This window comes from Capsicum annuum, unplaced genomic scaffold, assembly GCF_002878395.1.
Source record: "Capsicum annuum cultivar UCD-10X-F1 unplaced genomic scaffold, UCD10Xv1.1 ctg4975, whole genome shotgun sequence".
In the NCBI taxonomy this organism is placed as follows: Eukaryota; Viridiplantae; Streptophyta; class Magnoliopsida; order Solanales; family Solanaceae; genus Capsicum; species Capsicum annuum.
The window spans coordinates 71,833-84,773 of record NW_025857564.1 but is presented as its reverse complement, the minus strand read 5'-3'; the positions used below and the strand labels follow the sequence as shown (position 1 = coordinate 84,773).

The following is a 12,941-nucleotide window of genomic DNA, read 5'->3' as shown; positions in this document are numbered from 1 at the left end:
TAAGTCTTGCTTCCTTCACTTCCAAAATCAAAGAGGATTTGGAACTAGTTTGCACCAACATATTTCCCTCAACGGAATCAAGCAACTTAATACCTAGTCTAGTCAGATAATGCACATCACGAGCCAACTCTTTCTTACCTTCCTCCACATGTGAAACACTACCCAGAGACATCCTGTTAAGGGCATTTGCCACAATATTGGCCTTTACCAGATGATAGAAAATGCTTATATCATACTCTTTTAAAAATTCTAACCACCACCGCTACCTATGATTTAACTCCTTCTGAGTCAACACCTACTATAGGCTTTTATGATCAGTAAAAATATTCACATGCACACCATACAAATAATATCTCTATATTTTCAGAGCAAACACTATAGAAGCTAACTCTAAGTCATGGGTTGGGTAAATCTTCTCATGAGGTTTCAACTATCTAGAAGCATAGGCTATAACTTTACCCGTCTGCATCAACACACAACCCAAATCAACTCTCGAAGCATCACAGTATACCATAAAACCACCTACACAATCAAGCAAAGTCAACACAGGGGCAGAAGTGAGTCGAGTTTTCAACTCTAGAAAACTCTTCTCATAGTAATCCGACTAGAGGAACTTAACTTTATTTTGGGTCAACTGAGTCATGGTAGATGCAATGGAAGAGAACCCTTCAACGAAACAGTGATAATAGCCAGCAAGACCACAGAAACATCTAATATCAGCCAGAGAGATAGGCTAAGGCCAATTTATTATAGACTCTATCTTTTTAGGATTAACTCTGATACCTTTGGTTAAAATAATTTGACCCAAAAATGCTAAAGACCTTAGCCAAAACTCATACTTACTGAATTTGGCGAATAACTTATAATCTTTAAGAGTCTGCAAGAAGATTCTAAGATGGTCTGCATGATCACCCTCACTTTGAGAATACAAAAGGATGTCGTCGATAAACATCATGATGAACATATCAAGATATGAGTTGAACACTTGATTCATAAGGTCCATGAAAGTTGATGGGGTGTTAGTTAGCCCAAAAGACATAACAAAAAACTCAAAATGACCATAGCGGGTTTGGAATGTTGTCTTCAGGATATCACACTCCCTTACTTTAAGTTGGTGACAGCCAGATCTAAGGTCTATCTTGGAGAAATAACTCGCACCTTACAACTAATCAAACAAATCATCTATTCTCAAAAGAGGGTACTTGTTCTTTACTATGACCTAATTAAGCTGGCGATAGTCAATGAACATACCAAAAGAACCATCTTTCTTTCACATGAAAAGGATAGGTGCACCCCAAAGAGATACACTAGGCCTTATAAAACCTCTCTCAGAGAGATATTTGAGTTGTTCTTTCAACTCCTTAAGCTCTGCAGGTTCCATACAGTAGGGAGGAATAGAAATAGACTGAGTGTCGGTAAGAAGATCGATCCCAAATCCTACCTCTTTATTGGGAGGTACCCCTGGGAGATCTTCTGGAAAAACATCAGGAAACTCATTAACAATGTTAACTGAATAGATACTTGGGGTTTTAAACTTAGTGTCCTTAAATCTAACCAAGTGATAAGAGTAACCCTTAGATATAAGCTTCCTGGCTTTGAGATAAGAAATAAAATGACTCTTGGGAGGTGTTGAAATCCCTGACCACTTAAAAATTGAAATTTGACTACACGAGTACTACTATCTATAGACGCGTAGTAGGAGTGAAGCCAGTACATACCCAGGATAACATCAACATCAACCATCTATAACTTTATCAAATCAGCAAGTGTGACTCTATGAAGGACTATAATAGGACAATTCTTGTATACTTTCTTAGAAATAACAGACTCCCCTACTAGAGTTCAAAGTAGAATTGACTCAGAAATACTTTCAGTACTCTTCTCAAAATTCACAGCAACCAGTGGGGTCACATAAGAAAAACTTGACCCGAGGTCCAATAGCACATAAACATCAAAGTGAAATACGTGAAGTATACCAGTAACAACATCGGGAGAGTCCTCCAGTTCTTGATGTGAAGGTAGGGCATAGAACCTGTTTTGGTGCTGACCGCCAGTAGTACTAGAAGAAATGCCCTGAGGAGGAGCGAGATGGCCTGCGAGAGCTAGTGCACTAGTGTTTTGGGCCTGGGGTCGGGTATCTCTTCTTCTCTGCGTGGCATATGGGCACTCTCTAAGCCTGTGGCCTATATTTCCATACCCAAATAAAACCACGTTGTTCAGCCAAACACTCGCCCAGATGGGTCCTACCACACTTTGCACAAGGAGGGAAGTTGGGCTTGCTACTCACACTCTACTGAGGCCTGGACATAGAAGACCTCTTTCCTTGATCTGGCCTACCTATAAGCACTAGGGTACTCTTGGATCAGTGTACTAGCATAAAAGAACGACTCTTGAACTGAGGGTAGTTCCTTTCCAGGGATCTAGCCTGACCGTACTCGTGTTGTTCAGACCTGGCTCTCTTGTTACCTCTCGCTCTATCTCTTTCCCTTATCTTATCATCCTCTATTTGTTGTGCATAGATCATTAGCCTAGACAAATCCATCTCATTATTCAATATAAAAGTGTGGCATTCTTTTAGTAATAATCCCAACACACATATCGCAAATGTTCTCATACCAGTTCGGGCATCGGAGATCAAGTCAAGCGCATATTTTGCTAGCTGATTAAACTTTAAGCAGTACTTCTTAACCGTCCTTGATACCTACCTTAATTTCATAAACTCTTCAATCTTCTCCTCCCTTAACTTCAAAGAAAAGAGCCTATCCAGGAATGCATCTTAGAACATCTGCCAGGTATTGGGAGCATCATCCTCCCCTCTACCCTTCTTCCAAGAAACCACCCAGTCATATACAATGTCCTTTAACCTATAAGATGCTAACTCCATATACTCTTCTTTAGACATACGTATTACCTGTATGATCTTCCTTATCTCCTCAAGATATAACTGTGGGTCTTCTCCTACCATTGACCCATAAAATTCTAGTGGACTTATCCGCATAAATTCACAAATTCTAGCAGCAACTAAGTCATCTCCCTACTGCTGAGAAGTTGCAGCCTAATTGTCTCGAATAGTGAAATATTGGGCTAGTTCCTGGAAGGCTGCTCTGAATTGGGTATGGGACATGTTTTCATTCAAGGATCAGTAGGCTAAAGTTGCTGATCGTTGTTATTTCTTTGAGCTTGGCGGGGATGCATATTCTGAAATAAGAGAGCACGAATTAATAGCTGATAGAGACAACTTTGAGCATGATGGACTTGAGAGGAAGAAACAACTTGCTCCTAAAATGTTTGGTATCCTCTTGCTCATAGAAGTGGTGCACTATACACCGATGGTAAATACTCTACTTAACGCGGCTTGTCGGATTCCCTAGGACTCTCTAAACCTTAGGCTCTGATACCAAGTTTGTAATGCCCTGTAACCGGGACTCAGAACGTCACACGGTGCTTAAGGCTACAAGTATCCCCAAGCTAAACCTTTGAGCCTTCTACTACATATATTAGCTTACATAGAGATAAAATAGATGAACTCAACACTGTGACATCATAAAATGAGAAATATGAATGAAATACTTTATCTGAACAAACTACAACTCAGAAAATCTCAAAGTATTGATAATCTGATAACTAGTCTAACAAACCTCTACTACTCAAAACTAGAGAGCTATTGGGACAGGTCCCCAACTGACTCATTCTTAACAGACAAGAATTAAATAGCTACTAAATATAACTGGAAGTCCTAGAATAACGGATCCCCAAAACATAAGGACTCACCATGGCTGATATTTAGATAGGAGTGCTCGATAGGATCACTGGTGAGGCTGAGACTGAGAACCTGAGAATATATGACACATACACAAAATATGTGGGTCAATACTTTGGGAATGTACTGAGAATATATGGGAGTGTGCAATTACAATAATCAATATCATAAGCTTTTATAGAAAACTTGCATAGTGTAAAATATACTTACATAGATTGAAATAATATAAGCCAGAAGACTCATAAATCATCATGCTTTTACTTAAAACCTCAAATTATCACGACACCTGAAATTATTAGGACCATAACTTTCAAAACACTTATAATTTCAAAACTTTGTAACTTTAAGACTAAAACTCTTTGAAACTTGGAAGACTTTAGAACGTAGAGAACTTTAGCAACTTAGGGAGTTTCTCTTAACTAATATAAACCATGTGAGCTACATGGAGTCCATTATCTTACCCATGTTGGGGAGAGCTATTCTATCCTTGCAATCGGATAAAACCTTAACTTTAGTGATCACTATCTTTACCGACTTGTGGTATATCAAGAACCCACGGGGGTACGTAGTTCTGGGGCATGAGACCTCTGAATCAAGCCCAATTCGGTGCTACATACTACTCCCTTACTTAGCTCAGAATTTTAGAAAATCCACTTTAAAACAATTAAACAATATATATATATATATAATGGGAGCCAAAATGCATCCCCTTTACATCAAACTAAAGAATGTCGATTTCTATCTTAACGTAAAATCAAAACTCACTTATTGACATTCTTAAAAAATCACTAACATCTCATACTCAAACTCATGTTGTAACCATAAGGTTCAATTCATAACAATAGGACTTGAAACTCTCAAAACATGATATAGACGTTGAATTATGCAACTTAAACCATAAATTGACAATTTAAACCATTAATATGCATAATAGTATTCCAACTCAAATCTTAGGTAAGACATAGATTCATAAAAAACTCACAATATAATAACATGATAGGAATTCTCTATGAATTTACGAAATACTTTACGAAAATATGTAAATTTTAGGCACAAGAACAAAAGGGTGTTCTTTTTGAAAACCACATACCTTAAACTTGGAGCTATTGGATGACTTTAAAAATTCTGGAAGGTTATTCACGAACTATTCAGTGTCTCTCGTAGCCCTCTTAACGGGGAATTCAAATATGCAAGAATTATCAAATTCTCATGGTTGAATCTCTAGATAATTGGATTTTTATGTTGAAACCCTAACCTTGTGGTTGAAGGTGTGTAGAGAATTTTGAGAGGTTTAACTAATGTGAATGGAAGATAATACGCACCATGAGGGATATAAGTCGAGGAAAGTGAAGGAAAAAAACCAAAATACCCTTACTAAACCGCTTCCAAGTTGCTGAAAATCTAAGGCTGACGAAATTTGTGATAGGCCATCAGACTTGTGATAAGTCATCACAAATGTCATTACTGGGGGCCTGGAATTGATGGATTCTGCCTAAGGCTGACGACATTCGTAATAATTTGTCACACTTATGATAACTTATCAGAAATGTCATCACTAGGGACTAGATTTTGCCTAAGGCCGACGACATTCGTGGTAAGTCGTCACACTTGTGATAAGTTATCCCAAACGTCATCACTCAGTTTTTCAGGCTAACATGCTAGAGTAAAATGGACATAAATTTTTGCTTCAGTATTGGATTTAGGCGAAATTGGTATTGTTGGAAAGGTAATTCAACTATCTATCTGTTGTTAGGTTATGAGCTTAGAAATTCATAGTATAATGAGAGATATACTCGTTTAAAGATTACTATATCAATATTCTTCTCAAGTATTTAATCTGCAAGGAATGTTTTGATTCGTCTAATAGCTAGGACACTTTTGAGGCCTTAATACTCATCAAACTAGATCATGTAACAACCAAATCACTAACTTTATTTCTAAAGAGCTTGAAGAAGGGTTCTACTATTAGTTGAAATTCTCGAGGTATTACACCAAACTACATTCAAAACACAAAATCTCATTTAAAGTCTCTACACTTAACCATTTTCATGTAACTAAGTCACCAACCAAACCACAATCCAAATGAAAAATCTTCTTTAAAGACTCTACACTTAACCATTTTCAAGAGACTATGTATCAAAATAAAACAACATTCAAAACAAAAAATCCCTTTTAAAAGTCACTACACTTAAATATTTTAAAGTGACTAAGTATCAAAACAAAACCACATTCGAAACACAAACGTCCCATTTAAGTCCTTACACTTAACCATTTTCAAGTAACTAAGTCACCAACCAAACCATATTCAAAACACAAAATCCCCTATAAAGCTCCTACACTTAACCATTTTCAAGTGACTAATTCACCAACCAAACCACACTCAAACCATAAAATCTCATAGACAAGCCCTACACTTAGCCATTTTAAAGAAACTAAGTCGCCAACCAAACCACATTAAAAACAAAAAATCCCCTTTAAAGCCCCTCCACTTAACCATTTTCAAGTAACTAATAATTAAAACCAAACCACATTCAAAACATAAAATCCTCTTTAAAGACCCTACACTTAAACATTTTAAAGTAACTATGTAACCAACTGAACCATATTCAAAACCAAAAATCCTCTTTAAAGTCCCTACAATTAACCATTTTCAAATAACTAAGTCACCAACCAAACCACATTCAAAATACATAATCCCCATTAAAGGCCCTACACTTTACCATTTTCAAGTGACTAAGTCACTATCCAAACAACATTGAAAATACAAAATCCCCTTTAAAGTCCCTACACATTACAATTTTCATGTGACTAAGTATCAAAACAAAACCACATTCAAAACACAACATTTCCTTTAAAGTCCATACACTTATTAATTTCAAGTAACTAAGTCACCAACCAAACCACATTCAAAATACAAAATCCCCTTTAAAGTCCCTACACTTAACAATTTTCAAGTGACTAAGTATCCAAACAAAACCACATTCAAAATAAAAAATCTCCTTTAAGGTTCATGACTTAAGCAGTTTCAAGTTACTAAGTCAAAAACCAAACCACATTCAAAACACAAAATCTCCTTTAAAGTCTCTAGAGTTAACCATTTTTAAGCGACTAAGTATCAAAACTAAACCACATTCAAAGCACATAATCCCCTTTAAAATCCCTACACTTAACCATTTTCAAGTAACTAACTCACCAACAAAACCACATTAAAAAAAAAAAAATTCCCTTTAAGGTCCCTACACTTAACTACTTTTGAGGGACTAAATAACAAAGCAAACATTCAAAACAAAAGATCCCCTTTAAAGTAACTACAATTAACCATTTTCTAGTGACTAAGTATCAAAACAAGACTACATTCAAAACATAAAATACCCTTTAAAGACCCTACACTTAACCATATTCTAGTAACTAAGTCATCAACCAAACCACATTAAAAATAAGAAATCTTTTTTCAAATCCCTAAACTTAACAATTTTCATGTGACTAAGTATAAAAAAAAACCACATTCAAAATAAAAAATCCGTTTTAAAGACTCTACACTTAACCATTTTCAAGTGACTAAGTATTAAAACAAAACCACATTCGAAACACAAAATCAATTTAAAGTCCCTACAATTATCAGTTTCAAGTAACTAAGTTACCAACCAAACCACATTTAACAGAAAATATTTTCTTTAAAGTCCCTACACTTGACTATTTTCACATAACTAAGTCACCAACCAAACCACATTCAAAATAATAATTACTCATTAAAGTCCCAACACTACACCATTTTGTAGAAACTAAGTATCAAAACCATACCACAGTCAAAACAAAAAATCCCCTTTAAAGTCCCTACACTAAACAGTTTTAAAGTGACTAAGTATCAAAACCAAACCACATTCAAAACACAAGATATCCTTTAAAGTCCTTACACTTAACCATTTTGAAATAACTGAGTCACTACCCAAACGAAATTCAAATCAAAAAATCCTCTTTAAAGTCCCTATACTTAACCATTTTCAAGTAACTAAGTCACCAACCAAACTACATTCAAAATACCTAATCCCCATTAAAGTCCCTAAACTTTTCCATTTTCAAATGACAAAGTCACTAACTAAACAACATTCAAAATATAAAATCCCTTTAAAGACCCTACATTTAGCCATTTTCAAGTTACTAAGTATCAAAATAAAACCATATTCAAAACACAAAATTCCTTTAAAGTCCCTACACTTATCAGTTTCAAGTAACTAAGTCACCAACTAAACCACATTCAAAACACAAAATCTCCGTTAAAGTCCCTACACTTTACAATTTTTGTATAACTAAGTCACCAACTAAACCACATTAAAGACAAAAAGTCATTTTTAAAGTCCCCAAACTTAATCATTTTCAAAAGACTAAGTATCAAAATAAAATGATAGTCAAAATAAAAAAATTCTCTTTAAAGTTCCTACACTTAACCATTTTCCAGTGACTAAGTATAAAAACAAAACTACATTAAAAACACAAAATCACCTTTAAAGTCCCTAAACTTAACCAAACCACATTCAAAACATATCCCCATTAAAGTCCATAAACTTTACAATTTTCAAGTGACTAAGTCACCAACCAAACCACATTTAAAACACAAAATCTTCTTTAAAGTCCCTACGCTTAACAATTTTAAAGTAACTAAGTAACCAATCAAACAATATTAAAAATTAAAAATCTCCTTTAAAGTCCCTAAACATAACTATTTTGAAATGACTACGTGTCAAAAAAAAACCACATTCAAAATCAAAAATCTCCTTTAAAGTCCCTACACTTAACCATTTTCAAGTGACTAAGTATCAAAACAAGAACACATTTAAAACAAAAAATTTCCTTTAAAGCCCCTACACAAAACCATTTTTGAGGGACTAAATATCAAAACACCCACATTTAAAACAATAGATCCCCTTTAAAGTACCTACAATTTACCATTTTCAAGTGACTAAGTCACCAACAAAACTACATTCAAAACACAAATATCATTAGAAGTCCTGATACTTAACCATTTTCAAGTAATTAAGTCACCAACAAAACCAAATTCAAAACGAAAAATCCCCTTTAAAGTCCCTACACTTGACCATTTTCAAGTGACTAAATATTAAAATCAAACCAGATTCAACACACTAAATCCCCTTTAAAGTCCGTACACATAATCCTATTCAACACAGTAAATCCCCTTTAAAGTCCCTACACTTAATCCTTTTCAAGTAACTAAGTTACCAACCAAACCATATTCGAAACAACAAATCCTCTTTAAAGTCCAAACACTTAACCATTTTCAAGTAACTAAGTCACAAACCAAACCATATTCAAAGCACATAATCCACGTTAAAGAGCCTATACTTCACTATTTTAAAGTGACTATGTCACCTACCAAACCGCATTCATTACACAAAATCCTCTTTAAAGTCCGTACACTTGACCATTTTCAAGTAACTAAGTCACCATCAAACCACATTCAAAACAAAAAATCCCCTTTAAAGTCCCTAAACATAACTATTTTCAAATGACTGAGTCTCAAAACAAATCCACATTGAAAATAAAAAATTCCTGTTAAAGTCCCTGCACTTAACCATTTTCATGTGACTAAGTATAAAAAAAAACCAAATTCAGATCACAAAATCCCATAAAAAGTACCTACACTTATTAGTTTCAAGTAACTAACTCACCAACCAAACTACATTTAATACACAAAATACCCTTTAAAGTCCCTACACTTAACCATTTTTATGTAACAAAGTCACCAAACAAACCACATTCAAAATAAAAAATCCTCTTTAAAATACCTACACTTGACCATTTTTAAGTGACTAAGTATCAAAATAAAACTACATTCAAAACAAAAAATTCCCTTTAAATTCCCTACACTTAACTATTTTGAAGTGACAAAGTATCAAAACAAAACTACATTCAAAATATAAAATCTCCTTTAAAGTCCTTACACTTCACTATTTTCAAGTTACTAAGTCACCAGCCAAACAACATTTAAAACACAAAATCCCCTTTAAAGTCCCTACATCCCTACACTTAACCATTTTCAAGTAACTAAGTCACCAAAAAAACCACATTCAATACAAAAAATCCCCTTTAAAGTCTCTACACTTAACCATTTTCAAGTGACTAATTATCGAAACCAAACCACATTCAAAATACAAAATCCCCTTTAAAGACCCTACACTTAACCATTTTGAAGTAACTAAGTCACCAACTAAACCACATTCAAATCAAAAAATTCTCATAAATTCCCAATACTTCACCATTTTCAAGTAACTAAGTCACCAACCAAACGACATTCAAAACACATAATCCCCATTCCAGTCCCTACACTTTACTATTTTCAAGTGAGTAAGTCGCTAACCAAACCACATTCAAAACACAAAATCCCTTTAAAGTCCCTACACTTAACCATTTTCAAGTGACTAAGTATCAAAACAAAACTTCCTTTAAAACACAAAAATCCCTTTTAAGTCCCTACACTTATCAGTTTCAAGTAACTAAGTCACCAACCAAATAGCATTCAAAACACAAAATATCCTTTAGAGTTTCTACACTTAACCATTTCCATGTAACTAAGTCACCAACCAAAACACATTCAAAACAAAAAGTCTTCTTCAAAGTTCCTAAACTTAATATTTTTCACATGACTAAATATCAAAATAAAACCACATTGAAAATAAAAAATCCTCTTTAAAGTCCCTACACATAACCATTTTCAAGTGACTAAGTATCATAAAAAAACCACATTTAAAACACAAAATCTCCTTTAAATTCCCTACACTTAACTATTTTTAAGTAACTAAGTCACCAATCAAACCACATTCAAAGCACAAAATCCCCTTTAATTTCCCTACACTTAACCATTTTCAAGTGACTAAGTGTTGGTTTAAAAACCGTTAAAGAGAAATAACAGGAATTCAATTCAAAAGCTAGCCGCTAAAGTAAAGATGAATTTTGAAGAAGAGAATATGCAGAGAGTGGTTATTTTCATATTGAAAGACCACCTTTAATTGATCATCAATGTAGCAACTTAAATATTTACTAATACAAGTAAAAATAGGAACAAAGAAACAACCCATTTCTACTAAAATTAAAATAGCTAATTAGTTTCTTACCAAAGATAGGACTCATAATTTAACTAGGATTTGTAAGTAAAAAGAAAAGCTGGAGAAAAATTGGAAAACCAGTCTGAATTCTTAAAGAAACTTTCAACACTCCTCCTTGCTTTATGAAATGTAAACACCAATTCTTTGTCCGAGAAGCTCAAATTTACTGACATCAACTTCCACGCCACCCCACCTAGCTGCTTTGAGATGATGATCTAAGCTTTCAGGTCTGCGCAGATAACTTGTTGACCCTTTAAATATTAGATTAACTTTAGGCCCTAAAGGGAGGACAAAATATCTTCTACCTTGATTGTTGTTATGTTACTTAGTTCCTTGATAGATATATTGCCCTTGTGCTTTTTCAATATATCCAGAAGCTCATACATCCAGCAAATCCTATAGATCAATATTCCTAAGTCGAAAAGTGTTCTTTTAGGTGTGCCTACTATACCTTCTTTCTTTGAAAGTTCATATGGGAATATAATTAGGAATTTCCCATAGCCTTTCCTCTAATAAGGTGGAAGTGTTAGAACGCAAGCTAAGTTATAAGACTCTTCTGAGAGATTTTCCTTTAAAAAGTAACCAACCATATGGAAACCTCGGTCATCATATTCACAAAGCACATAAAAGAGGAACAGGTTAACATCATAATACAAAGTCTTATGATCAAGAAACAATTTGGCAAGTAACATAGATTTTTCCCATAATCCTTGTTCTTTTTACCATCTACCTCAAACATTGACAGTGTACCACTACTATAGATATCATCACCTGGAGGACGCTTAAGATCACATTTTCTCATGTTCCTCTGAAGCTACTCTTTGCGCTTCATAAAATTGAGATAAAACTCGCAAAAGAACAGTTTTAAATATTCATTGTATTCTGGGGGAAATGGCGAGAAGTACCACGTTTCAATCTCATATCTTTGAAGTTCTATTGTATCAATGTTCTTGACTTTTGTGAACTCTTCATGCTCTCATAAACTGGCTACCTCAAGCTCTTCATGGCCCTTAACATGAGTCTTGTCAATTTTACGTTTCTGGTGGCATGTCATTTTTAAACTTGCCACCTTATCCTCGACCTTCTCATCCTCAATAGTATCTACCAAATTAAGATTAAGTTCATTAAGTTTAACCCAATTATCAAGTCTCCGATTGAGTTCAGTATTAAGTATTAAACTAAAATCCTTAGAGTCGGACGTAAAATCAGAACTTGAACTTTTTGTTTTAACAGACTAATCCTTATCTGGATCATGAGGATTGACGTCATCATCTTCTGAGTCTTCAAAGGAAAGCGCCAAGATCCCATCATCATTAGGAGGGGCTTCTGCCAGCCCTTCAAATGCAAAGTAAAAATTAGATTCATCAGAACTAGCCTGAGCATCAAAATATTTTTTTCTACATCTGAATTTTCAAGGTTGTAGTATCATCCTCCAAGTCATCCGATGGAAGTCCAGAAATATCATCTAGCTTTTCCCCAGATGCAGCAGCTGTTTCCTTGAGATATACTTTCTCCCAGCTATCAGTGATGGAAAAATCTGTTCCTTGACGATCATTAAGTAAGTCAATGCAGTCAAATTTGCAGTCGTAACCAGGACAAAGCTAGCCTTCATTATCAAGTCGAAGTCTTCTTTTAGCAGAGGTGGCTCCACACACAAGCTGTGAAATCCACACACTTCTTCCAATGGATTTAATGAGAAATTTTTGCCTCTTATTTTGACTTTTTCCGGATGTTTCCTTGATCAAGCAATGTTTATCTTCAAAATACAATTTGAAACCTTTTTCTAATAACTGACCAACACTTAACAAGTTATGGTCCAAATCGGGTATGTAAAGAACATCAAAAATTAATTTAGTACCCGATTGTGTTTCAATTGTAATGGTTCCAATTCCTTTTACTGGAATATAACCACCAAGGACGTTTCTAACTTTTATAACTTTAGTAGGGCTCAAATCTTTAAAAAGATCTTTATCGCAAGTCATATGATTTGTGCATCTGCTATCGATCAGCCACGACTCCCTTGAGACATTGCTTGTAAAACATAATGCGACAAAAAGTTGATC

General features: G+C 34.6%; 1 pseudogene; it reads right to left on the bottom strand.

Annotated features, from left to right (window-relative positions):
• Positions 1-10,998: 10,998 nt before the first annotated feature.
• Positions 10,999-12,941, bottom strand: part of LOC107865369 — a 47,157-nt pseudogene continuing 45,214 nt past the window's right edge.